General features: G+C 49.9%; 1 protein-coding gene across 10 annotated transcripts in view; it reads left to right on the top strand.

The window, feature by feature from the left end:
• The window catches only part of LOC116953618 (uncharacterized), a 167,904-nt gene that overhangs the window by 16,767 nt on the left and 125,616 nt on the right, over positions 1-25,521 (top strand). For 5 of the 10 annotated variants that reach the window (XM_076075134.1, XM_076075135.1, XM_076075136.1 and 2 more), the window contains exon 3: positions 1,979-3,138. The exons of 1 other annotated variant lie outside the window; for it this stretch is intronic. The gene's annotated coding sequence lies outside the window, so the exon portion shown is untranslated. 4 more of the 10 variants (XM_076075140.1, XM_076075133.1, XM_076075139.1 and 1 more) reach the window with 3 other exon arrangements.

Consider the following 25,521-nt stretch of genomic DNA (forward strand, 5'->3'; position numbering starts at 1 on the left):
ATCACAACCACCACTACCACCACCTGTCTCAATCACCACCACCACTACCACCACCTATGTCACAACCACCATTCCCGATCACAACCACCACTACCATCACTACTACCACCACCACTCCAGAGCACAACCAAACAAAGACAAAGATCCCCCGTATAGTCTTAACGTACTGTTGGGGCAAGTGCAGTTAGTAATTAGCGCCTATGAAGGCCGGAACGGCACACGAGGGGGTGGGCGGCCAGCACCACGCCCGGCCGCCTTTGTCTCACCAGTGACGATGTTTACACACCACACCAGGTACTCATTTGAGGCTGAGCCGACCCATCCATACACACACGCACATCCCATATCAACACACACCGATATATACTCGCGAACAATTAATAATGACTAAGTTTAGCACGATTAAAGATAATATGCCTTACACACATATTATCTTTCCGGAAGCTTATATTTTTTTTTATTACAGGCCTATTTTGTGATTGAGCCTGTGTTTGTTGAATTAAAATAAAACTAACCAAGCAAAATAAATAACTTAGCAATGACACACGACGTACACATTCACATCCATCCTACTCAAACTCACACACAGACAAAGATGCCCCGTGTAACCCCCACGGACTGTTCGGCAAAGTGCTGTTAGCGAGCAACTCCTATTGAGCTCGGCCCGCGCGGGTTTGTGTGGGCAGAACCACGCCCGCACGCCGTTGTCTCCCCAGAGTTTACGTTTAACAACCACACAACGGGTACCCATTTGAGGCCGAGTCGACCTAGTGGAGCCCCGACACCGGTTCAGATATCCGCCCGCCACTGATGTTGGCCCGTGGCCGGGAATGGAACTCGCGCAGCCGATTTCGTAGCGCAGTGCGCTACGGCACCCCACAGACAAAGATCCCCCGTAAAGCCTTCAGAGACTGTTGGAGCAAGTGCTGTTCGCGGGCAAACACACACACACACACAGCAGACGTCTCCCCGAACTAAATCACCTTCTCTCTCACACACACACGCACGCCCATACACACACACGCGCGCATGCACAATCACCACCACCACACACTCGCCTCCCACCTCCCCCTCTCTCTCTAGACGCCTCCCCACCCGTCTGATCCCCCAACCCCACTCACCCGCCCGACCCTCACCCTAAAGCAGCGCCCCCCCCCACACACACAGAAGAAATTAGCATCCCCTATCCCCTCTCCCCTCCATCTCTCCCAAACCCCTACCCCCTTCCCCTCCCCATCGATCCCTCCCGCATCCCCGTCGATCCTTCCCGCCCCCTCTCCGATTCTCATCCTCACCAACTATTGCATCTCTAGCGTAGTTAGCGCGTAATGCCAGTCGCACTCTCCTCCTCCTCTCTCTCCCTCTCTCTCTCTCTCCTCCCTCTCCCCTTCACTCTCTTCTCTGGCGCTCTCCCACGACCCCTCTCCCACCACCACCACGGTGGGGGGGGAGGGAGGGAGGTCGGGGGGGGGGGGAGCGCCTCTCTCTCTCCGATGCCGGCCGCATTCGCTCCTCCCGCTGCGCTCGCCGAATGTTTTGGTGGCCCCCGGGTTCCCGCCTCCTCGCCGGCAACAAAAGAGTCGACGACGGGGGGGGGGGGGGGGGGGGGCTGGGGGCTGTTCCCTTGCTGCTCCTGCTGCTCCTGCTGCCGCAAGCCGCCGTAGTCTCTTACGTCGCTGCGCCTTGAGTTTCAGGGCACGTATGTGTGGGGTGGTGTGGGGTTAGCCCGGGGAGGGGTGGGGGTGGTGGGTGGTGGGTGTGAGAGTGGTGTGAGAGTGGCGTGAGGGTGGTTGAGAGTGGTGAGAGAGAGAGAGGAAGAGAGAGAGAGAGAGAGCGAGCGCGCGCGCGGGGCGAGTGTGCTCGAGCAGAGTGAGTTTGGTGAGTTGGTGGAGCGAACGGGTGGGTGAGCGGTTGTCCGGATTTTACCGCTCATGTATCTTCTCTCTCTCTCTCTCTCGCTCTCTCTCTCTCTCGTTAGTTCATCTCCTCTCTCTCTCTCATCTGTCGCGCTCCCAAAGAAGAACAAGGAACAAAAACAACCGTGGGATGACTCACGGGGTGGAGTGAGTGGGGGGGTGGACATCTGATGGCACCCCTTGGTTGGAACATGCTGGAGGGGGGGGGGGGTGCTGAGCGATGTTGGGAGCGGTTCACGGAGAAGATGAGCAGCCGGAGCATCAAGGCAAAGACGAGGAGGAGGTGGGAGGAGGATGAAGATGTGCAGGAGGAGACCGCGTGGCGAGAGAACACGGGGAGAGCGGCAAAGGGGAGAGGTTGCGAACGCGACCGCATGAGCGAAGAGTCCTGAAAGCTCCTGATTACATTCCATTAATTGTTGCTGCTGCTGCTGCCTTGCTGATGAAATGTCGGAATGCCGAGTGATGGTGGAGACGCGGCCAAGCATGCTGCGTGAAGAGACGGTGGTGCGATGTTGACGGTGATGCCCGGTCATGGTGAATATGGTGATGGTAGTGGTGGTGGTGGTGGTGCTGGTGATGAAGCAGACGCGATGCCGTTGGCGATGCTGCTGACTACTGCTGCTGATGATGATTCACCACAGCTGATGGTGCTGATGACTATGTTGAAACACCATCGATGATGATGATGATGGTGGTAGTGTCGGAGTCAATGAGTGCGCTACACAAGAGTGGAATGTCATCTGAAGAGAAATCAGCGGCAAGGAGATGCGCGTAATCTCGCAATGATCATCATTCTCGTTATTGCCACTTAATACGTTCTGCTTATTATGTTATAATTTTATTTTGGCAAACATTTTTGTTGTTGTTAAAGTAAACCAGCATATATATGTGTTTTATTTCTTATAACCTTTCTGTTGTGAACTTCACCACAATACATCGGCATATTGGTGCCGGTGGTGATCATCGTCATGGTACGCGTTGCTACAAGTATTGGAAGTCAACTCGTGCGGTCGAGATACGAGAATGGATGATGTTCCGTGGTGCCTGTGGAGATGCGCCCGAAAGTTCCGCAAGACGTCTCAAGACATCGTACGACCCTAACGCAAGAAAGATTGGATTTATTAATTCTTCGAGGAGGAAGGAAAGACGTCTCCGCTTTTCTGCCAACAGTTCGCAGTCTCTCCACCGCGTCAACTCTCCCTCCGTCTCTTGGCACACAGTAAGTGTGCGGGTCGCACAACCTTCACACACGCGCGCACATCATCCACACACACACATTCACACGTGCACACACATCATGCACACATCATGCACACATCATACACACATCATCCACACGTGCACACACATCCACACACGCACACACATTCACAATCGCACACTCACACGTGCACACACATCATCCACACGTGCACACACATCAACCACACACACATCCACACGTACACACACATCATACACACGCACACACATTCACAATCGCACACTCACACATGCACACACAAACAAACACATTCACACACGCACACACATTCACAATCGCACACTCACACGTGCACACACATCATCCACACGTGCACACACATCATCCACACGTGCACACACATCAACCACACACACATCCACACGTACACACACATCATACACACGCACACACATTCACAATCGCACACTCACACATGCACACACAAACAAACACATTCACACACGCACACACATTCACAATCGCACACTCACACATGCACACACATCATCCACACGTGCACACACATCATCCACACGTGCACACACATCATCCACACTCGCATCCACACACACACACATCCACACACGCACACACAATCACACACTCACACATGCACACACAAACAACACATTCACACACGCACATCTACTTTGTACGCGAGTACATGCAAAAGATAAAGCCCCCCCCCCCTCCGTATAGCCTCTCTATTTCTACAGACAAGTGCTGTTCGCGAGCACCTACCTACGTACAAAGACAAATATTCCCGTGTATATAGCCTTAACAGACTGTTGGGGTAAGTGCTGTTAGCGAGCACCTACACACAAACGTGCATACACATGTGCAGACATACATCCACACACGTACACACACACACACGAACGCGTGTACACACAGAAAAATATAAAGATCCCCCGTATAGCCTGAACAGACTGACGGGGCAAGTGCTATGAGTTAGCTCCTATGAAATCCAGCACGGCACACGATGGGATGGGTGGCCGAAATCACGCCCGGCTGCCTTTGTCTCCCTAGTGGCGATGTTCACACATCGCACCAGGTTAGTCATTTGAGGCTGTGTCGACCTAGCGGAGTCCCGGTACCGGTTCAGATAAATCGTCACGGGTGTTGGTGGCCGTGAGCGGGAATCGAACTCGGGTCACCGGGTTCGTAGCGCAGTGCGCTAACCGCTGCACCGCCGCTCCCTACAGTCGACCTACAAACACACACAGACACGCGTGTGTGCATACACATACATGCACACACGCTCACATACATACACTGCGTAACATAATGATGGCATCGTAATGCTCGTACACGTGGACAAACACAGCCCACTATTGTGTCAATCCACTGCTGGATAAGTGCCTTCCCACGCCGGCGGGGTTTACTTAATTAAACATAACCGCGTTGACATATTGATTGTCGGTACTGTGTGTGTGTGGCCGGCCTTCATAGGTGCACGCTAACAGCACTTGCCCCCCCCAGAATTTGCCCAGACTATACGGGGGACATTTGTCTGTGTGTGTATGTATATATGTGTGATATATATGTGTGTGTCTATATCTCTCCCTATATATTCTTGAATGCCAGCACGGAGAAAAGTGTTGGCATGGCCTAGAGCACGCACGGCCCCCTTTGTCTCCCCAGTACTGATACTATATTTACCGCACGCATCACGTGTTTCCGGCCTCGAGTCGTGGCGCTCTCTATAACAACGGCACTTGCCCCAGCAATTCGATTCGTTGAAGGCTACACGGGTCCTCTTTGGCTTTGTTGTTGTTATGTATACATGAGATTACTTATGGGGCTTACAATCATCATCACTACAATGCCCTTGACTTAAGGCAGAAAAGCATCGCTGTGTCTCGGGACACTTGGACAAGTGAGGGGTCATGTTGACACCTTGGGATGTCGGTGAGTGGTTGGAATCTCCCGTCACCTGAGTTGGACTCCCGGTCACAGAGGAGACGGAAAAAAAACGCATCGTAACCTCAAAATTTTGGATTGAAGCAATGAGTGTTTTTTTTAAATAAAAATAAAAAACATCAGCCTCTTTGGGTGATGGGATGTGTAAAAACAGCCCCCTAATATTTGTTATATGGAAGGATGGATATTGGAAGGGAGTATTTAATGTCTGCCTATCTATTTAGTATCGTTCATTAATATAATAATGGTCGAATTCCTGTTGTTCACAGTGTACGTATGGAGTATTTGCGTGTGCGTGTGTGTATATTCTCAGCTCAGTATGTGTAAATATACACTGTATAGACGTAAGTCTACGTGTGTGCGCATGCATGCACATGTGCATACATGTGCTGCACGCATGTACGTGTTCTTGCATTACCCATGTACCCACATGTGTGTATACTAATATATACATGCATGCATGTGTTGTGTGTGTATTGTATATGTAGGCAGCGTGTGTATATGTGCTTGCATGTATGTGTTGTATATGTACATGTGGATGTATGTATGTATATGCTGACCCGCAATGATGCCCGCTAACAGCACTTGCCCCGAATGCCTGGAAGGGCTACACGGGTGTCTGTCTTTGCATATGCAGGTTTTGTGTATGCACGTATAAGTACTATGTACAGTGAGGAAAACAAGCATTTGATCCCCTGCTGATTTTGTACGTTTGCCCACTGACAAAGAAATTATCAGTCTATAATTTTAATGGTAGGGTTATTTGAACAGTGAGAGACAGAATAACAACAGAAAAACCAGAAAACGCATGTCAAAAATGTTATAAATTGATTTGCATTTTAATGAGGGAAATAAGTATTTGACCCCTCTGAAAAACATGACTTAGTACTTGGTGGCAAAACCCTTGTTGGCAATCACAGAGGTGAGACGTTTCTTGTAGTTGGCCACCAGGTTTGCACACATCTCAGGAGGGATTTTGTCCCACTCCTCTTTGCAGATCTTCTCCAAGTCATTAAGGTTTCGAGGCTGACGTTTGACAACTCGAACCTTCAGCTCCCTCCACAGATTTTCTATGGGATTAAGGTCTGGAGACTGGCTAGGCCACTCCAGGACCTTAATGTGCTTCTTCTTGAGCCACTCCTTTGTTGGCTTGGCCGTGTTTTTTTGTGGGTCATTGTCATGCTGGAATACCCATCCACGACCCATTTCAATGCCCTGGCTGAGGGAAGGAGGTTCTCACCCAAGATTTGATGGTACATGGCCCCGTCCATGGTCCCTTTGATGTGGTGAAGTTGTCCTGTCCCCTTAGCAGAAAAAAAACATGCCCAAAGCATAATGTTTCCACCTCCATGTTTTACAGTGGGGATGGTGTTCTTGGGGTCATAGGCAGCATTCCTCTTCCTCCAAACACAGCGAGTTGAGTTGATGCCAAAGAGCTCCATTTTGGTCTCATCTGACCACAACACTTTCACCCAGTTGCCGTCTGAATCATTCAAATGTTCATTGGCAAACTTCAGACGGGCATGCATATGTGCTTTCTTGAGCAGGGGGACCTTGCGGGCGCTGCAGCATTTTAGTCCTTCACGGCGTAGTGTGTTACCAATTGTTTTCTTGGTGACTATGGTCCCAGCTGCCTTGAGATCATTGACAAGATCCTCCCGTGTAGTTCTGGGCTGATTCCTCACCGTTCTCATGATCATTGCAACTCCACGAGGTGAGATCTTGCATGGAGCCCCAGGCCGAGGGAGATTGACAGTTTTTTTGTGTTTCTTCCATTTGCGAATAATCGCACCAACTGTTGTCACCTTCTCACCAAGCTGCTTGGCAATGGGCTTGTAGCCGATTCCAGCCTTGTGTAGGTCTACAATCTTGTCCCTGACATCCTTGGAGAGCTCTTTGGTCTTGGCCATGGTGGAGAGTTTGGAATCTGATTGATTGATTCCTGCTGTGGACAGGTGTCTTTTATACAGGTAACAAGCTGAGATTAGGAGCACTCCCTTTAAGAGTGTGCTCCTAATCTCAGCTCGTTACCTGTATAAAAGAAACCTGGGAGCCAGAAATCTTTCTGATTGAGAGGGGGTCAAATACTTATTTCCCTCATTAAAATGCAAATCAATTTATAACAATTTTGACATGCGTTTTTCTGGATTTTTTGTTGTTATTCTCTCTCACTGTTCAAATAAACCTACCATTAAAAGCATAGACTGATCATTTCTTTGTCAGTGGGCAAATGTACAAAATCAGCAGGGGATAAAAAACTTTTTTCCCTCACTGTATGCCTGTACAGTACGTATGCATGTACAGTATGTATGCATGCTTGTATGTACAGCAGTCTATGTGCAATATATCACAGAGGATATGTGTGTACGTACGTGTGCACATATATGTACGTATCCTTGTATGCATGTGTGTCAATATGTATACACCCCACGTATGTATATGTATGTATGATGTGCATGCAGAACAATAGTTATTTGAATGGTTGTAATTAAGCTTGCTGTTGCACCGTATACGCACATGCCTCTGTGTCTTTGTGTATATGCACGTATACACACTTAGGGCGCATTCTGTATATCATGTGTGTACAGCATACGTCTGTGTATATGGGGAGCGGTGGTGGAGCGGTTAGCGCGCTGCCTTACGAACCCGGCCACCCCGAGTTGGATTCCCGCTCACGGCCACCAACACCGGTGACGATTATCTGAACCGGTCCTGGGCCTCCCCTAGGTCGATTCGGCCACAAACTAGTACCTGGTGCGGTGTGTAAACATCGCCACTGGGGAGACAAAGGCGGCCGGTCGTGGTGTTGGCCACCCACCCCCTCGTGTGCGGTGCCGGCCTTCATAGGTGCTACTCGCTCACACCACTTGCCCCAAAAGTATGTTGAGGCTATACGGGGATCTTTGTCTTTGTCATATAACAACCTTATGTTATACACACAGCCATGTGCATTACCTCCATCGTGTGTAAACTCTGCTGTATACTCACCTCACACTAAACATCAAGGCCTCATTTATACATATATTGTATTATATATTGTATTCTATATTGTATTATATGTTCTATATTGTATTATATATTGTACTATATAACAGCTCTATCCTGGTATCCAACTTGTGTCAGCAGCTACAGCGGAGAGTTGTACGCGTGGTCAAAACTGCCGCAAAGCAATACCTGGGACTAATGCCATACGACCTCGTTCAAATGCAATATTTAACGCGATTACTAATCATCATCATGATGATGATGATGACATCGTCAGCTCGTGTGTCGTGTGTGTGGTGATGGTGGGGAGCGGTGGCGCAGTGGTTGGCGCACAGCGCTACGATCTCGGCCATCTTTTGAGTTCGATCCCTCTGTCCAGAGTGTCGACTGATCTCTTAAACCAGTCCGGTATTATGTCTACTCAACCTTAACTCAGTACCAGGTGCGCTCTATATCTATCTTAAAAACAAACACGCAAAAAAAATCAGCAGTGGGAAGACAAAGGCGGTCGGTAGTGCGGGGTTTTGCCCAGACACACAGCGCGGTGGGCATTTAATAGATGCTCGCTAACAGCGCTTGCTTCGAGGCTCTGTGCACCTAGGGCCTATAGATTGGGTCTTTGTCATCGCAAGTCATAAGCACAACATGAGAATGACTGGGCTAGAGTAGGGTTGGTATTATGGTCCCCGGAACATTGTGAGTCTCTGAGTGAACGATATTCATTAGCTGGCTAGTTTTTATTATTATTATATTGTTATAAGTGAACACTGTACGCGCGTGCGTGTGGGTGTCTGTGTGTGTGTGTGCGATCATCAATCAGTCGTGGGGGAGACAAAGACGGAAGGGGGCATGGGTTGTCTGAGCCGCAGTCACTCCACGTGCTCCGTGTACCGGCCCTTAATAGATGTTCGCGAACAGCATTTGACCCACCGTGTGTTATGGGCTATGCCATGGGAGGAGGGGGGATGTGTCTGTGTGTTGTACAGAACATACCTTTATTTGATCATTATCAATAAGAGGGACAAAAATGTGATGCCGTCGTTTCGGCCGACGAACCTTTTTCAGGAGGAATGCATAATCGTTTTTTTGTTAATGTGCAGCGACAAAATAAATTAATGGTATTCATATGTGTAACGTATAATTACCGCGTAGTTTGTGTCGTGATGTTGGTGAATTGAATGCTGTAGTATATATAAGCTATAGACACTGTACAGGCCTAATATGTACATGCACAAGAGTGTCACAACCTATATAGTTTGACGGTTACTACCAGTCCTGTAGACCGCATCTGTATTACTGACTACATTGTATTCATCTCTCACGCGTACCTTTTGTGCGAATACAAAATATAGAGCGACTTTCTAACGGTTGAAACAAATTAATCTGAAAAAATGTATCATTTTGCTTGGAAATGATATTTCACAAATGCATATTAATTGTTCGAAGCAACGCAATTAATAATGTAATAACTTAACACGTAGATTATGCATGTATGATGCATTTGATGTTGCAGTTAAAACAATTAATTCATACGTGTATCAATAATTTAAATGTGTGTGTTGGTCCGTGTGTACACGGAGATACATAATAACTTGCTGTGTGCATAATAACTAAACATTTTACGTTTTTTTTATCAGCTCTGATATTACCCCCGACAAAATTCTCACAATGTGTGATAAACATTGTTACCTGTAAAAGTTTCGTAGGGGCAAAATATACATTACAACGAACGTATGAACGACGATTAACCCCAACATTTCACTTTGGTCCCATTATAAAACGTGACATTTACCCCCAAAGCACAAAGATATAATTTCACATTTGTATGCGTGGATCTGCAATGAACCCTTGACATTGAACGCCAGTGAGTTTGGAGTGGTGATACTTGGGGAGCTGTAGCCTGGTGGTTGACGTAGTACAGCCGGGTCCTGGGCCTCCCCTAGGTCGACTCAGCCTTTATCTGTTTGTTTGTTGGGTAGAGTGTGGGAACTTCACTACTGGCGAGACAAAGACGGCCGGGCGCGATGTTGGCACGTCAAAACTTCCTCGTGTGTGCCGTTCCGGGCTTCTTAATAGGTGCTCGCTAACAGCATTTCTCCCGGCAGTCTGTGAGAAGGATTCACGGGGCATCTTTGTGGATAATTAAAGTGATTAGGATAACATCGAAACGGAAGCGATTCTCAGAATAAACAGCCTTCGGGGATCACTCCACTAAAGCCAACACCGAGGCCTAAAAGTTAGGCTTATTGTAAAACAATTTTTATTCGCGTAATTTTTTTCCACATTGGGGGGGAGGGAGGGGGTGGTTGCGATTCATCATCACCACCGTCATCATCGTCGTCGTCACCGTCACAATCATCATCATCATCGTTGAACGATCACGCGCAAAGGGAAGAAGTTGACAGAGTGAATGGGGATCGACGAGCGGGGATGGCTGCCGCTGCTCCGAGCCGAACGAACGCCGCCAACGCTGAGATCGCCGCTCACTCAGCACGTGGCCCGCTCGCATTTGACACGGTGGTGATTGGCCCATGAAAATGTGTTTTGTCGTAAAATAAGGACGCTGCAATGATCGTCGTTCTTTTTCTTATTGTTATTATCGTCATCATCAGCAGCAGCAGCAGCATCATCATCATGAGAGCACGACGTTCGATCGCCGCTCAGCACGTGGCCCGCTCGCATTTGACACGGTGATTGGTCCAGAAAATGTGTTTTGTTGTCGTAAAATAAGCACGCTGCAATGATCGTCGTTCTTTTTCTTATTGTTCTCATGATCGTCGTCAGCAGCATCATCATCATCATCGTCGTCGTCGTCATCATGAGAGCACGACGTTTGATTTGTGGGGGGAATGACGGAAGGGAGCGACTGCGAGGGTCGTTCTCCCTGCGCGTAAATGTGCCGACGGACCCGGCGGCGACCCCCGAGTTCGATTCGCAGGCACGGCCGACGCCGGTGACGATTCATCTGAACCGGTGCCGGGCCTCCCACTAGGTCGACTTGGCCTCAAACGAATACCCGGTGTTAGCTGCGTGCTGTAAAACAATCGCCATCGGGGAGACAAAGGCGGCCGGGCGTGGTGCTGACCACATTCCCATCGTGTGCCGTGCCGGCCTTCTTCATAGGCGCTACTTATAATTTAAAGCTTTGCTGACTGCAGGGATTCATATTCTTGGTTCTTTCGGTAAAGTCACGTAGAAGGGAAACAATAAAATTATAAAAAATATATATATATAACAATACAATTCTCACGACGTTTCGACTGCAACACAAGCAATAATCATCAGGTACACTGATTGGTTTATGTTTTTATTATTTTGTTGTTTCCCTTCTACGTGCCTTTACCGAAAGAACCAAGAATATAGGCGCTACTTCGTTAACGGCACTTGCCCCAACAGTCTGTTAAAGGCTACACGGGGGATCTTTGTCTTTGTGTGTACAGTGCGTGTAACTCAATGAACTACCGCTTAGAAAATACAACAGTGATATTTAACTGTTCTTAAAATAATTAATCGTTATATTATTCCTGTTATATTACAAACTTACTCGGGTAACTACACCCCCCCCCCCACCCGTACTTCTTGACTATGAAATCCAAACGCCCGCGTCGTATTTAAAGAAACGAGCAATCTCAACGCAATTAAATTAATAAAAAAATCATAGCGCTGATTAACAGACTGTATTATTATTTTTTAAAAATATAGTAATTCACTTGTGATAGTAACGTGGTTGCAGGTGAATATTGTACACCGGACGAATAAACACACAGACTCTTGCAATTATTCAAATCGGGAAGTAATTTGCAAAATGTAATTTCATTGAAACAAGCTTTTGTCGCATCAGAGTTTCACAGAAACAAATAAGTTTAACCATCGTCAAACGCATGTTCAAGCGTGCTCCATGCAGATATAATGTTTTGCAACGTGTAATTATCAGAACAAACTTGCTCTCATAGCAATAACTGCCCTAGAACACGTGCCACGAATATGGGCCATTGCCCGAAACGTCGCCTACTATATATTTTCTTTTAAGGCCACACACACACGGTGTTTGGTGGTGATGTTATTATTATTGGCGAATGCCTTGAGTGTGGTTGTTCTTGACTGCGCTTTCTGTGCACCACTACCAACGCAAGCAGCATCGCCGGATGTATAATTAGTTACAATAATTAAGTGTTTGTCCATTATCCACTGCTGGATGAAGGCCTCCCCCACCGCCCAATGCGCCCCCCCAACCCCCCACAGAACCGTGTCGCTTGTGACCGGACCTTGTTCGACGGGACGGTGTGTGTTAGTCGATCCCGGGGGCCGACGATTTTGAGTTTTGAGATTATCACTCCCGCGCCGTGCCGGGAATCAAACTCAGGTGCTCCTCGCTCGTAGCGAAGTGCGCTAACCGCTGCGCCACTACTCCTCTCGATCTCGCACGCGTCGATGGAAATCTTGCGGCGGAATCCGAGACCCCCCCCCCCCCCCCCAAAAAAAAAAACGAAATTACTGAAATTTCTACCAATTCATTTGCAGGCGGTTATTGATCATCGCAATCGGTTTGCGTTTTTAAATTCTGGAGGGGATAGGAGTGGAGGGGGGGGGGGAAATGGCCAGTCCGTCCCCTCTTCTCACCCCGAGTTACGTAATTCATTAATTGCGTTGACGTCACGCACTTTACCCACGGTTGAACGTAATCAGACAGACAATCCAACAATCAAGAAATCAGACAAACACTCCGACAATCAGACTCCAACAAATCAGGCAATCAAACAATCAGACAGACAAACGCTCCAACAATCAGACACCTCAACAATCAGACCCTCCAACAATCAGGCAATCAAACAATCAGACAGACAAACAATCCAACAATCAGACTCTCCAACAATCAAGCAATCACACAATCAAATTGTTAAACGATGAACCGCACGGTGTGTGAAAGGGAACGTCAGCTGATTCGAGTCGCTTCCTGCATCAGGCGATCTAGGCCATCACCATCTTCTCACCATCGTCACCACCGTCATCGCCCTGGTCGTTCGATCTATCGCCAACGCCCCTTGCACATGTTGGCATCGTCCACCTCCTCCTCCACCACTCCTCCTCCCCCCTCGTCTTCCACGGCGCTTGCTTCCGTAGTATTTCCACTCCACGTCTCTCTCGCGCTCCGAGATTATGTCCCCCCTCTCGCCTTCGGTCTGTGTCTTCCTCCATCGAGGCTGTGGGTCTCTTGACATCGCAGGACACCGTGAGAGATGGGGCGAAGGCTGTGAGAGGGGGGAGGCCTTCATTCAGCAGTGGATTGAAAAAATAAGATTTGTCATTATAATTGTTTGTGTTCGCGTGTTGTAATATTTAATATTAATGCTTCATATATTTAATACATACATCGTATGTGGTTACAATGTCATTAAGGACTTTATCTCTGTGAGTCGTGCTCTTTCTCCAATACCATGTCGATGATCTTTGCCTTCGTTTAATTTCTGCTCCGTCCGCGATGTTTTTAATCAACAACATTGCACGAGATGATCGTCTCGGTTTAAATCCACAACCGTTTCAATTGTCTCTGGGGCAACTTAATTCGATGTCTCTCGTATGATGTTCGTACGTTCAACTTCCTTTACGCCAAGGACAACACATTAACACACGAAGCAGTTGTAAAAAGATGAGTTGTTAGTGTTGCTGCACTGGTATTCTTTCGACATTATATATTAATCGTCTTGATCTCACATGTCCAAGAGCTCTAACTCGGCTTCCATTTAGGACTACAAATGTATCTAATACAGGTCGGCAATTATGATTCTAAGGATATTGTTCGAGAAGGGATGGATGGAATAATTAAATGTTAGCTCCGTAACAGTGGAATATATACGCCTAAATGTAATGTAGGTCTGGAAGGGCTGGCCTTATTACGGTTACATTATTATTGCTTCAACTAGGAGTAACCGAAAAGCAAAGTAAACTATTCGAGTTTTTGGCTCGCCTCTAAAATGGGCACAGGTTCAGAGGCCGATTGACCTCGCTCAACAATATATCTCGCGGCAATGAGTTGAGGCTAAAGTTTGGTAAACTCTCCTCTCGAGTTTTCCACGCCGCGCATTTTACGACCTCCCTCACCCATCGCCCGTCCCCCCCATCGGTAAAATCGGCGCGCCTCGAGGAGTGCGACGCTAAAGCCCATAAAGAGCAAAATATATATATATATAAAGCTCTACCGGCAAAAAACCCCTCAAACTCAATGGTTAATTTTAATTGGTGGGTATAATTTCTGTCGTCACTCTAGGGTAAATGAGACCGTGGTAGGAACGGAATAAACTAAACTTTATTTTTTTTATTTTACCAGGTAAGGCCCACTGAGCCGTGTATCTCTTTTTTTCAGAAGCGACCATCACAAATGATAGGTCAATGGAAGTGGCTTATCATCATCACGTGGACGTTTATATCGGCAGACAAATAGTCTGAACGCGTGTTTCTAAATGTGGAGGGGGGAAAAAACGGGAGGAACCGCAGAAAAATCCACGCGACCACAGGGAGAGACACGCAAACTCGAAATATACAGCAGCAGCAGGCGTCAGGGTCGGAATAGAACCAACGACCTCCTGCATACCAGGCGAGGTAGTTAACATCTCGGAGAGATGATGGAGAGAAGTCCACGAACTGTAAATATTCCTCCTGCGCTCTTACATTGTTTCTGAAATAGGCAAATTGCCTGAAACGTCAAATATATTTGTTTCACCTGTTTTACAAAACATATATTTTCACATTAAGTGTTGTCTGTCGTGTCTACACGTACGTGTGTGTTGTGTGATACATGTGTGATGTGTTTACAAAGCGGTGTCGTCTCAGATTTTGGTATCTCGTGATTGCTGATAGATTTGCATATTTGCTTTATTTTCATTCGATATAAACAATTCCTTACTAAATATACACATAACGAGGCAACAAGTTGGAAAGCTATGCTCGTATATTTTTTGGGTGTTCAGTAGCGTGATGGCAGTGGTTAGCGCATTTATGAACCGGGCAACCTAAGTTGAAGTCCAGACCACGGCTGAACCAACCCTAAGGGCCTCCCCCAAACCAAAACCAACCCACACTTGACCAGCGTGGTGAAGTATGGTCTAACACCCCCCCCCCCCCCAGTATAGATTGCCAAAGAGACTGTACAAGAATTACTTAACTATGTTGTACAATATAATTAATCGAATTCTTTATATAAGATGATGAAGATTAATGTTTCACGATGGCGTTTGTAAAGTGAACAATATAAGCCTCGAAAGCAGTTTCCACTTCGTTGGGTTTTCATCAGCATTGCGTGGCCGGTTACACCATGAATTCTACGCAGTACAGAACCTGTTCGATTTTTTTATATATATCTGTACGTAAACAGCATCGAATTGTGTGCGCTCGATTTGTGGTGCGGGTTGTAAGTTACGTGGCACGCGGAACATTACAATGTAAGAGGTTTAAATTTGTGTAACCGTGTGGGCCAGATAGCAAAGGGGAACCCGGATTGAGTCTCGATTGCATAAAAAGTGAGTGACCCCTGGGGGTATTCGTCTGACAGTAGGGGGTGATGGTTGTTGAGGCTCTCTGCGTGTGTGAACACAAAAACGTGGGGAGCGGTGGCGTAGCGGTGAGCGCGCTGCGCTACGAACCCAGACACCGACCCGAGTTCGAATACCGCTCACGGCCGATACCAGGTGACGATTATTTAAACCGGGCCCTGGGTCTACCCCATAGGTCGACTCGGACTCAAATGAGTACCTTGGTGCGGTGTGTAAGCATCGCCACTAGGGGGGGGGGAGACAAAGGCGGCCGGGCGTGGTGCTGTTCCACCTTCCCCTTCGCGTAGCGTTCCGGCCTTCATCAGGGCTACTCTCTAGCGGCCCTTGCCCCAACAGTCTGTTAAGGCGACACGGGAGGAGGAGGAGGCGGCTTTTAATTCGCGGGATTGCAGACCGCAGGAATAACCGGGGCGGGCCGCTGAAAAGAAGTAAAAAGACGGAAACCGCGAACCCGTTCTGCGACGACAAAGCGAGGGGCGATCATGCTGCTGGCTTACTACCCACCGTGCTCTAGGCCACCAACACAACACCCGGCAGAGTATCACCGAGTCACCGGGAGAGAGTCGAGAGAGAGAGAGTCCTGAGCCGCATTGGATTGTATGAGCCAATTCAAGTGCTTGTAAGAATGATGAAGATGATGATGATGGTGGTGTAGACACACTTTAAGCAAGTGATTAAATAAAATATATATCATTAATTTCAATCGACAGTTAGCCGACACGGTTACGGGCGGAATCGTTGACCATACTTCACCGGGCGGGATCGTTGACCATACTTCACCACGCTGGTCCAGTGCTGGTTTGGTTTGGGGGGAAAAGTTGAAGATTTGGATGGAGAAGGGAGCGCGGGGGAGGCATTACTGGTTCAGATATCACTCACCACTGATGTTAGCCGTGACCATGATTAGAACTCGGGTGGCCAGGTAAATGGTGTGCTTTAATCTTCAGTGCCTGTAATTAATTATCGTTTGTTTGTGCCGTACGCCAGAGTAAAATCTGCAACGTAAATTGAACGCACATTTAACACGCATAGGTAAAGTCCCGGGTTAGTGAATAACTAACTCACTATAGCTTGTGCGATTCTAGCTAGATGCTCTCGAAGGGGTTGGAAATATGCGAGTGGTTTACGGATATTCTACCGCGATTCCATAAAGGCGAGAAATCCGAGCGGAGTGATGCAAAATTATAACGCTGTTCTAGAAGGATTAGAATGCTGAGGGGCTAGACAGTTACTTTATTTTGTCAAACTATAATCATGCTCTAGAAGGGAAAGATAACTGATATTTGGTTAACGCATTCGAGTCTATCTTCTTACAACAACATACAAAATAAACAATATTCACATTTGAGACCCGTTATAATTGAGGAGGGGAGAAGCATTTACAAACAAGTTTTAACGTTTAAAACATGTGCCTAAAGTTTGCATTCGTGCTATTCGACGGCCGCTTATTTCAGTCGGCGATTATCTTTATTATAATTTTCTCATAATAAAAAAAGTTTACTTTGGGGTGTTTATTGAACGAGTGTGACGATAGAGCCTTTAGAAAGCGGTCAACGCCCCCCCCACCCACCTCCCTCCGATGTTGATTATTTTCGTGTCTCATCGAAGCGGCTACACGCACACAACAACAACTCACAACGCGCGCCCTTTCTGGGTGGCACCGACGCACGGTGCTCCACGTGTAACCGCGTGCATTAACACCTTGAACTATGAGTACACCCGTTGTCAGATTATCATTATTATTATATATCGTGACCGTTCGAGTCACAGAAGTCACAGTTCACATCCTGATTTGGAGGTAGCAGAAGGGGTTTCGTGACTGGGTGGGTGGGGAGTCGACTCAACACATCATCGCCGAAGGGCCGATAAACTCGTAACACGTTGCTAGAAGTCGTCAGCGGTTTGTGCTGTACTAGACACGGCTGGCTCCCGTCGTGGCAACGTGGAATTTCAGCCCAGCGAGTTGCGTAGCATCGCCCGCAAAAAAAAACTCGCTCCCGTTGCTCGTTTGAGATTGATGATTTATCCACAGCTGGATGAAGAAGACTTTTATTTTTTAACCCGTCGAACGATCCAGTTGTTGTCAGTCCTCCGCGCGAGCTGCTTCCGTCTCCTCCATCCGCGGGGTTTGAGGCGTTCCCTCGGGTTCGCGTTTTTAGTTTTTCCCCCCTCCCTTATTCTTTGGCTGCCGATCCGTGCTTGCTCTCGACCAGCGGTCACCAATCACCATCCCACCCTGCCTTGACTTGGCCCTGAGCCCCCCCCCCCCCCAAGTCCACTCACCGATAGTCCTCAGCTCTGCGATATCTCTCCCGATCCCTCCATATACCTTGTGGGGATTTGACGATGTAATCATCTTAGGGTTTATGCCGTACGCCAGAGTGAAATCTGCAACGCAAATTGAACGCGCATTTAACACGTAGTTAAAAGTCGCCGGCTAGTGAATAACTAACTCGCTGACGTATGCGACTCTAGTTCGATGCTCTAGAACGGATTGTAAACAAAGGGGAGTGGATTGTGGATATTCTCTTATGATTCTCACAAAGGCGAGATATCCGAGCCGGAGCGATGTAAAATTATAACGACGTTCTAGAAGTGTTAGAATGACCATGATGATGATGATGCGTTCCGTTCTTAAGCCACGTGTGTCCCCCCCCCACCCACCCCTCGTAAGAGAACGCGGCTATCAAATGTCGACGTATCGGCACGGGGCTGGTGTGACGTTGTCTGTGGTATGTACACGCGCGCGCATGCGTGTGTGTGTGTGTCCTTAATGCTTACATAAAGCACGTGTTGTTTTATAGTTGTGCCTTTTCTATATATGCGCGCTATGAACCACGGGCATCCCGAGTTAGATTCCCGCTCACGGCCATCAACACCGGTGACGATGATCTCTGAGCCGGTTTCTGGGCCTATACCGAGATCCACTCGGCCTCAAACGAGTAACCTGGTGCGGTGTGTAAACATCGCCACTGGGGAGACAAAGGCGGCCGGCCGTGGTTGCTTACCCAACACCACCAACTAGTGTGCCGTTGCGACCTTCATATGCGCTCGCTAACAGCACTCTCCCCAGCCGTCTCTGCAGGCTACACGGGGGATCTTTGCCTTGTGTGATTAACTGAGACTGAGCAAGAGATAGACTGAGCAAGAGATAACCTTTCTAATTCGCGATCGTTGTTACAAAATACAATATTTGTTTCCTCTTATAACTCGCTTATTGAATAATAACTAACGGTGCAACCTTTTATCTCGCAAGCACGACGCCTGGTGTGCTCTTGAAACCCACTGGCGCATGTGCCATGCGTCTATCCGTGTGTGCACATGTATATAAACGTCGCCGCTAGGGGAGACAAAGGCGGCCGGGCGTGGTGCTGGCCACCCACCCCCTCCGTGTGCCGTGGTGCTCCCCAACAGCACTTGCCCCAACAGTCTGTTATGTAGGGCTATAATGGGGATCTTTGTTCATGCATATCCGTGTGTCTTCGTGACTACACAAATGCCCGTGTGCCTGTGTCTGCCTGTGTATACGAGTGTCTGTGCGTGTGTATACGTCTTTTGTCTTTGCGTGTCTACGCGTGCGGGTCTGTGCATGCGCGTGGGGCAAGTGCTGTTGAAAGGCTACACGGGGGGATCTTTACCTTTGTTGCTTGCGTGTGCTGTCCGGACCTCCGCATAGGCGCTCGCCAACAGCACTTGCCCCGACAGTTTGTTAAAGCTATACGGGGGATATTTGTCTTTTGTTGTTGTTTGAGTCTACACGTCTAAAACACGTGTCCGTGCGTGTGTGTGTGTGTGTGTGCACTGCGCGTGTGTCTCACGCTTTAATAGGTGCTCGCTAATCGCACTTGCCCCCAATATAGCGTGTAAGGCTGCACGGGGAATCTTTGCGTGGTCGAAGGCCTCATTGTGATGAGACGTCGAGACGTTATCGACACGATACACGGGACACGTCAGAAGGATCTCGCACACACAAAGGCAAAGCCCCCCCCCCCCCCCGTATAGCCTTCAGTTGGGAGCAAGTGCTGTTAGCAAGCGCCTATCTAAAGAGCCGGAAGAGCGCACGTGGAGGGATGGTGCGTCCGCCATCACGCACACTCGACCGCCTTTGTCTCTCCAGCGCTGACGTTTGCACTCGCTGATTGAATGTGGACTCGATATCTGGCGAGATCCCCTTGAAACCGGTTCTGACATCACTGGCCGCCCCCGATGTGATCCGTGAGCGGGTATCGAACCTCTGGCCGTGGTATTATACAGAGAGCGGTGCGCTCATCAATTCGCCACCGCTGCCATGCACCATAGCTGCCGAATAATTTACATCACTTTAGCCGTGGCCCCCCACACACACTACACACACACACGCGTGTCTCCCCAACCCAAAAAGTCCACCCTCCAGTGTCCATGAGAAACCCATCCAAGCCCATCTTTAATCTATTAAAGTATTCCGACCTGGATAATCCCGTCGAGGTGATCGTGTGCGTCCGTGACGATGTCCTTTGTGGGGAGCGGAGCGGCCTTAGCGGTCAGCGCTACGCCGCGCTACGAACCCGTGCCCACCCGGGTTCGCTTCCCGCTCACGGTCAACACCGGTGACGATTTATCGGAAACGGTCCTGGGCCTCCGCCTAGGTGGACCCAGCCTCAAATGTGGGGTGCATAAAACATCGCCACCACGGCCGGGCGTGGTGCTGGCCACCCCCCCCCCCCCCTCGTGTGTCATGCCGGCCTTCATAGGTGCTCGCTAACAGCACTTGCCCCTACAGTCTGTTACAGGCTACACACGGGGGGCGGGGGGGGGTCGTTGGTGTCCTTTGACACGGAACCCTGCCGCCTTTGTCTCACCAGAGCTGATGCTTTACACGACGCATCGAGGCACAGATGATCAACAGCGCACACACACACACACACAGGGCCTTAAGACCCCCGTGGTGTTGATACTCAGCACCATCGACAGCAAGCACGAGCACCAGCAGCGCTCGTGCCAGGCTAGGTGCGCTTTGAACTTGCAATGATCCCCCCGTGTAGCCTGAACAGATTCGTTCGAGCAAGTGGTGTTTGGAGAGCACCTATGAAGGCCGACACGGCACAGGATGGGGTTGGGTGGCCAGCACCACACACAGACCAGACAGACACCGCACACAGACAAACAGAAAGACAGACACACAGACACGCACACTCGTACACTACCCTCCCTCTAAGTCATCCAGTCACCACAAGGATCCATCCGTCTCTCCATCATTCGCCCACTCTCCTCCCTCCTCCTCCTCGTCCTTGCTCCCCCCACCCGCCTCCCCTCCTCCTCCTCCTCTCCCTCCTCCCTCGCTCTCATTTGAACTTGATGTTTGTGCCGGATTTGCATGGCGGACGGAGGATCTAGCGTCAGGCCAGGCCAGGCGAGGTCGGGACTGGTCGTTTTGCGCGCTACCATCATGTTCAGCGTTACACTTAAAGAGTACTAACGTCGCTGCTACTGTTGCTGCTGCTACTGTTGCTGCTGCTGCTGCTGCTAATGTCGCTGCATATTCCCTTGCAGGCTTACCGCTCGGAACAGCTAAATGCTCGCCGCTATTATCGTAGTGGAGACGGGGGATGGTTATTTATTTAATTGCACGTACGTGCGATCATGTGCTGACGGAACGCGTGTGCGTCGACTATTGTGTGGCCATGTGCGCATGTACTGTGTGCGCGCGCGCGCGTGCGTGTTTTGTGTGTGTGCGCGCGCGTGCGTGCATGTGTACACGCACGCGCGCGTACACACACACACAACGCACGCGTAATTAGGTGATAATACTGTCCGGATATTGTGCAGTGAGACACAAACATGTGTAATGATGATACCGACGAGGATGATGATGATGCCGATGATGATTTGCCGCTATTGCTGCTGCTGTGGTTGATGATGATGATGGTGCCGCCGCCGATGATGATGGTGCCGATGATGATGATGGTGCCGATGATGATGATGGTGCCGATGTAAATATTCCGGCCTGGTCAACATCCACTCAGCGAGGAATTGAGAGCGCATTCTGTGGTGATGAGTGTTTTTTGTGAAATTATATTCGAGGCCTCGATCCTCACAGATGCTAAAATTCCCCCCTTCCCCCCACCCCTTCCCCCCCTTCCCCCCCACCCCTTCCCCCCCACCCCTTCACCCCCCCCCCCCAGAGGCGGTAAGTATAAACATCATCAGCTGTTGTGTGCGCGGCTCCCATCCCGTGGGTGTGCCGCTGTTATACGCGCGCCGTGGCGGTGTTTGTGGTGTTGGTGGTGGTGTTCGTGGTGGTGGTATTGGTGGTGGTGGTTTTTGTGGTGGTGGTTTTTGTGGTGATGGTGGTGTTGTTGTTGGTGGTGTTGTTGTTGTTGGTGGTGGTTGTGGTGTTGGTGGTGGTTATGGTTATGTTGATGATGGAGCTGTTGCTCCGTGCCGGGTCGTGCAAGGTGGTGCGTTGTTGTTGTTGTTGTTGTTTGTCTGGGTGATATAAGGTGATGTACAACGTGATCTAAGTGAGCTGAGTAAAGCGATGTTGTGCTGCGTTGGTTGTGTGTGATACAGTGTGGTTCTGGGTGGTAAACTGTGTTCTTGGTGGTATATAGTGTGGTACACCGATATGGGGGTGTGTGTACTGTGTGGTACACCGATATGGGGGTGTGTGTACTGCGGGGTACACCGATACGGGGGTGTGTGTACTGCGTGGTACACCGATACGGGGGGAGTGTGTACTGCGGGGTACACCGATACGGGGGGGGGGGGGGTGTACTGCGTGGTACACCGATACGGGGGGTGTGTGTACTGCGTGGTACACCGATACGGGGTGTGTGTACTGCGTAGTACACCAATATGGGGGTGTGTGTACTGCGTGGTACACCGATACGGGGGTGTGTGTACTGCGTGGTACACCGATACGGGGTGTGTGTACTGCGTAGTACACCAATATGGGGGTGTGTGTACTGCGTGGTACACCGATACGGGGGTGTGTGTACTGCGTGGTACACCGATACGGGGGTGTGTGTACTGCGGGGTACACCGATACGGGGGTGTGTGTACTGCGTGGTACACCGATATGGGGGGGGTGTGTACTGTGTGGTACACCGATATGGGGGTGTGTGTACTGCGTGGTACACCGATACGGGGGGGGGGGGGGGTGTACTGCGTGGTGCACCGATACGGGGGGTGTGTGTACTGCGTGGTACACCGATATGGGGGTGTGTGTACTGCGTGGTACACCGATACGGGGGTGTGTGTACTGCGTGGTACACCGATACGGGGGGGGGGGGGTGTACTGCGTAGTACACCGATACGGGGGTGTGTGTACTGCGTGGTACACCGATACGGGGGTGTGTGTACTGCGTGGTACACCGATACGGGGGGGGGGGGTGTACTGCGTAGTACACCGATACGGGGGTGTGTGTACTGCGTGGTACACCGATACGGGGTGTGTGTACTGCGTAGTACACCAATATGGGGGTGTGTGTACTGCGTGGTACACCGATACGGGGGTGTGTGTACTGCGTGGTACACCGATACGGGGTGTGTGTACTGCGTAGTACACCAATATGGGGGTGTGTGTACTGCGTGGTACACCGATACGGGGGTGTGTGTACTGCGTGGTACACCGATACGGGGGTGTGTGTACTGCGGGGTACACCGATACGGGGGTGTGTGTACTGCGTGGTACACCGATATGGGGGGGTGTGTACTGTGTGGTACACCGATATGGGGGTGTGTGTACTGCGTGGTAGACCGATACGGGGGGGGGGGGGGTGTACTGCGTGGTGCACCGATAGGGGGGTGTGTGTACTGCGTGGTACACCGATACGGGGGTGTGTGTACTGCGTGGTACACCGATACGGGGGTGTGTGTACTGCGTGGTACACCGATACGGGGGGTGTGTGTACTGCGTAGTACACCAATATGGGGGTGTGTGTACTGCGTGGTACACCGATACGGGGGGGGTGTACTGCGTAGTACACCGATATGGGGGGTGTGTACTGCGTGGTACACCGATACGGGGGGGGGGGTGTACTGCGTAGTACACCGATACGGGGGTGTGTGTACTGCGTGGTACACCGATACGGGGGTGTGTGTACTGCGTGGTACACCGATATGGGGGTGTGTGTACTGCGTAGTACACCGATACGGGGGTGTGTGTACTGCGTGGAACACCGATACGGGGGGGGGGGTGTACTGCGTAGTACACCGATATGGGGGTGTGTGTACTGCGTGGTACACCGATACGGGGGTGTGTGTACTACGTGGTACGCCGATATGGGGGTGTGTGTACTGCGTGGTACACCGATATGGGGGTGTGTGTACTGCGTGGTACACCGATACGGGGGTGTGTGTACTGCGTGGTACACCGATACGGGGGGTGTGTGTACTGCGTAGTACACCAATATGGGGGTGTGTGTACTGCGTGGTACACCGATACGGGGGGGGTGTACTGCGTAGTACACCGATATGGGGGGTGTGTACTGCGTGGTACACCGATACGGGGGGGGGGTGTACTGCGTAGTACACCGATACGGGGGTGTGTGTACTGCGTGGTACACCGATACGGGGGTGTGTGTACTGCGTGGTACACCGATATGGGGGTGTGTGTACTGCGTAGTACACCGATACGGGGGTGTGTGTACTGCGTGGAACACCGATACGGGGGGCGGGGTGTACTGCGTAGTACACCGATATGGGGGTGTGTGTACTGCGTGGTACACCGATACGGGGGTGTGTGTACTGCGTGGTACACCGATATGGGGGTGTGTGTACTGCGTAGTACACCGATATGGGGGTGTGTGTACTGCGTAGTACACCGATATGGGGGCGTGTGTACTGCGTGGTTCACCGATATGGGGGTGTGTGTACTGCGTAGTACACCGATATGGGGGTGTGTGTACTGCGTAGAACACCGATATGGGGGTGTGTGTACTGCGTAGTACACCGATATGGGGGTGTGTGTACTGCGTAGTACACGATGTTTTGCTGGGTGGTGCAATGCTGGTTGGCATTGGTTGGTACTGGTTGCCATTGGTTGGTACTGGTTGGTACTGGTTGGCATTGGTTGGTACTGGTTGGTACTGGTTGGCGAGCTGGTCTCTGGGTTGCTGTGTTGGGTGGCGCAATGTGCTTCCCGTGATCTCCACTGGATGGCACGATGTTAGCACAGTTGACTGCGTACGGTGCGAAAGAAGTTTAACATACATACACGACCTCATCTCAAAGGTCCTTCCTATGTGGCCCTGGACGGTGGTTGCGTACAGGGCAGTACAACAATGTTGTTGTTTTGGGTGACGTTGGCTGGTGCTGTGATGTTGTTCTGGGTGCTATGGGTTGGTCCAAATTGCAGCGTTGTTACCTGCGTGTTGTGTTAGCCGATTGTCACCGGTTAGGAGGCGTGTGCATGGCTAGGCGCTGTGTATAGTTCAGGCTACGTAACGACGACGTCTCTGTGTGTCATGTTGCGGGGTCTGGGTTGTCCTCTCCGAGCGCTGTGTACGAGTTGCCGACTGTGGTGTTCACTATGGGCCCTGTGTGGTTTTACGATATTCGTGTTGCTCCATGCTACGCCGAGTGCTCTGTATGACGGGATCCATGCCCCCTTGTTAGGCGCTGTGTATACTTGAATCTACGTACTGTGCTCCGATTCTGTGTTTGTATACTGGGTGATATGCTGGTTATTATACTTTGCTAGGTGCTGTGTAAGTGTCTGGTGTTTCATTAATACTGATGATGTATTGTGAGCGTTGCTATAGGCACTGTGCCTTGTGCTCTATTCTGTATGGTGCTATGTAGGGTCTTGAGTGTTTCTGAATTTTGTTTCTCTGTACTCTGTTCCGTATGCCGAGTGTGTCGTGTTATGGGCACTGTGCCTAGCTAGATGCTGAGCATTCATTGTAATGTGTAAGGTGCT

The sequence above is a fragment of the Petromyzon marinus genome, chromosome 52 (assembly GCF_048934315.1).
Source record: "Petromyzon marinus isolate PM22_M1 ecotype Great Lakes invasive population chromosome 52, UKy_Petmar_22M1.pri1.0, whole genome shotgun sequence".
NCBI lineage: Eukaryota > Metazoa > Chordata > Hyperoartia > Petromyzontiformes > Petromyzontidae > Petromyzon > Petromyzon marinus.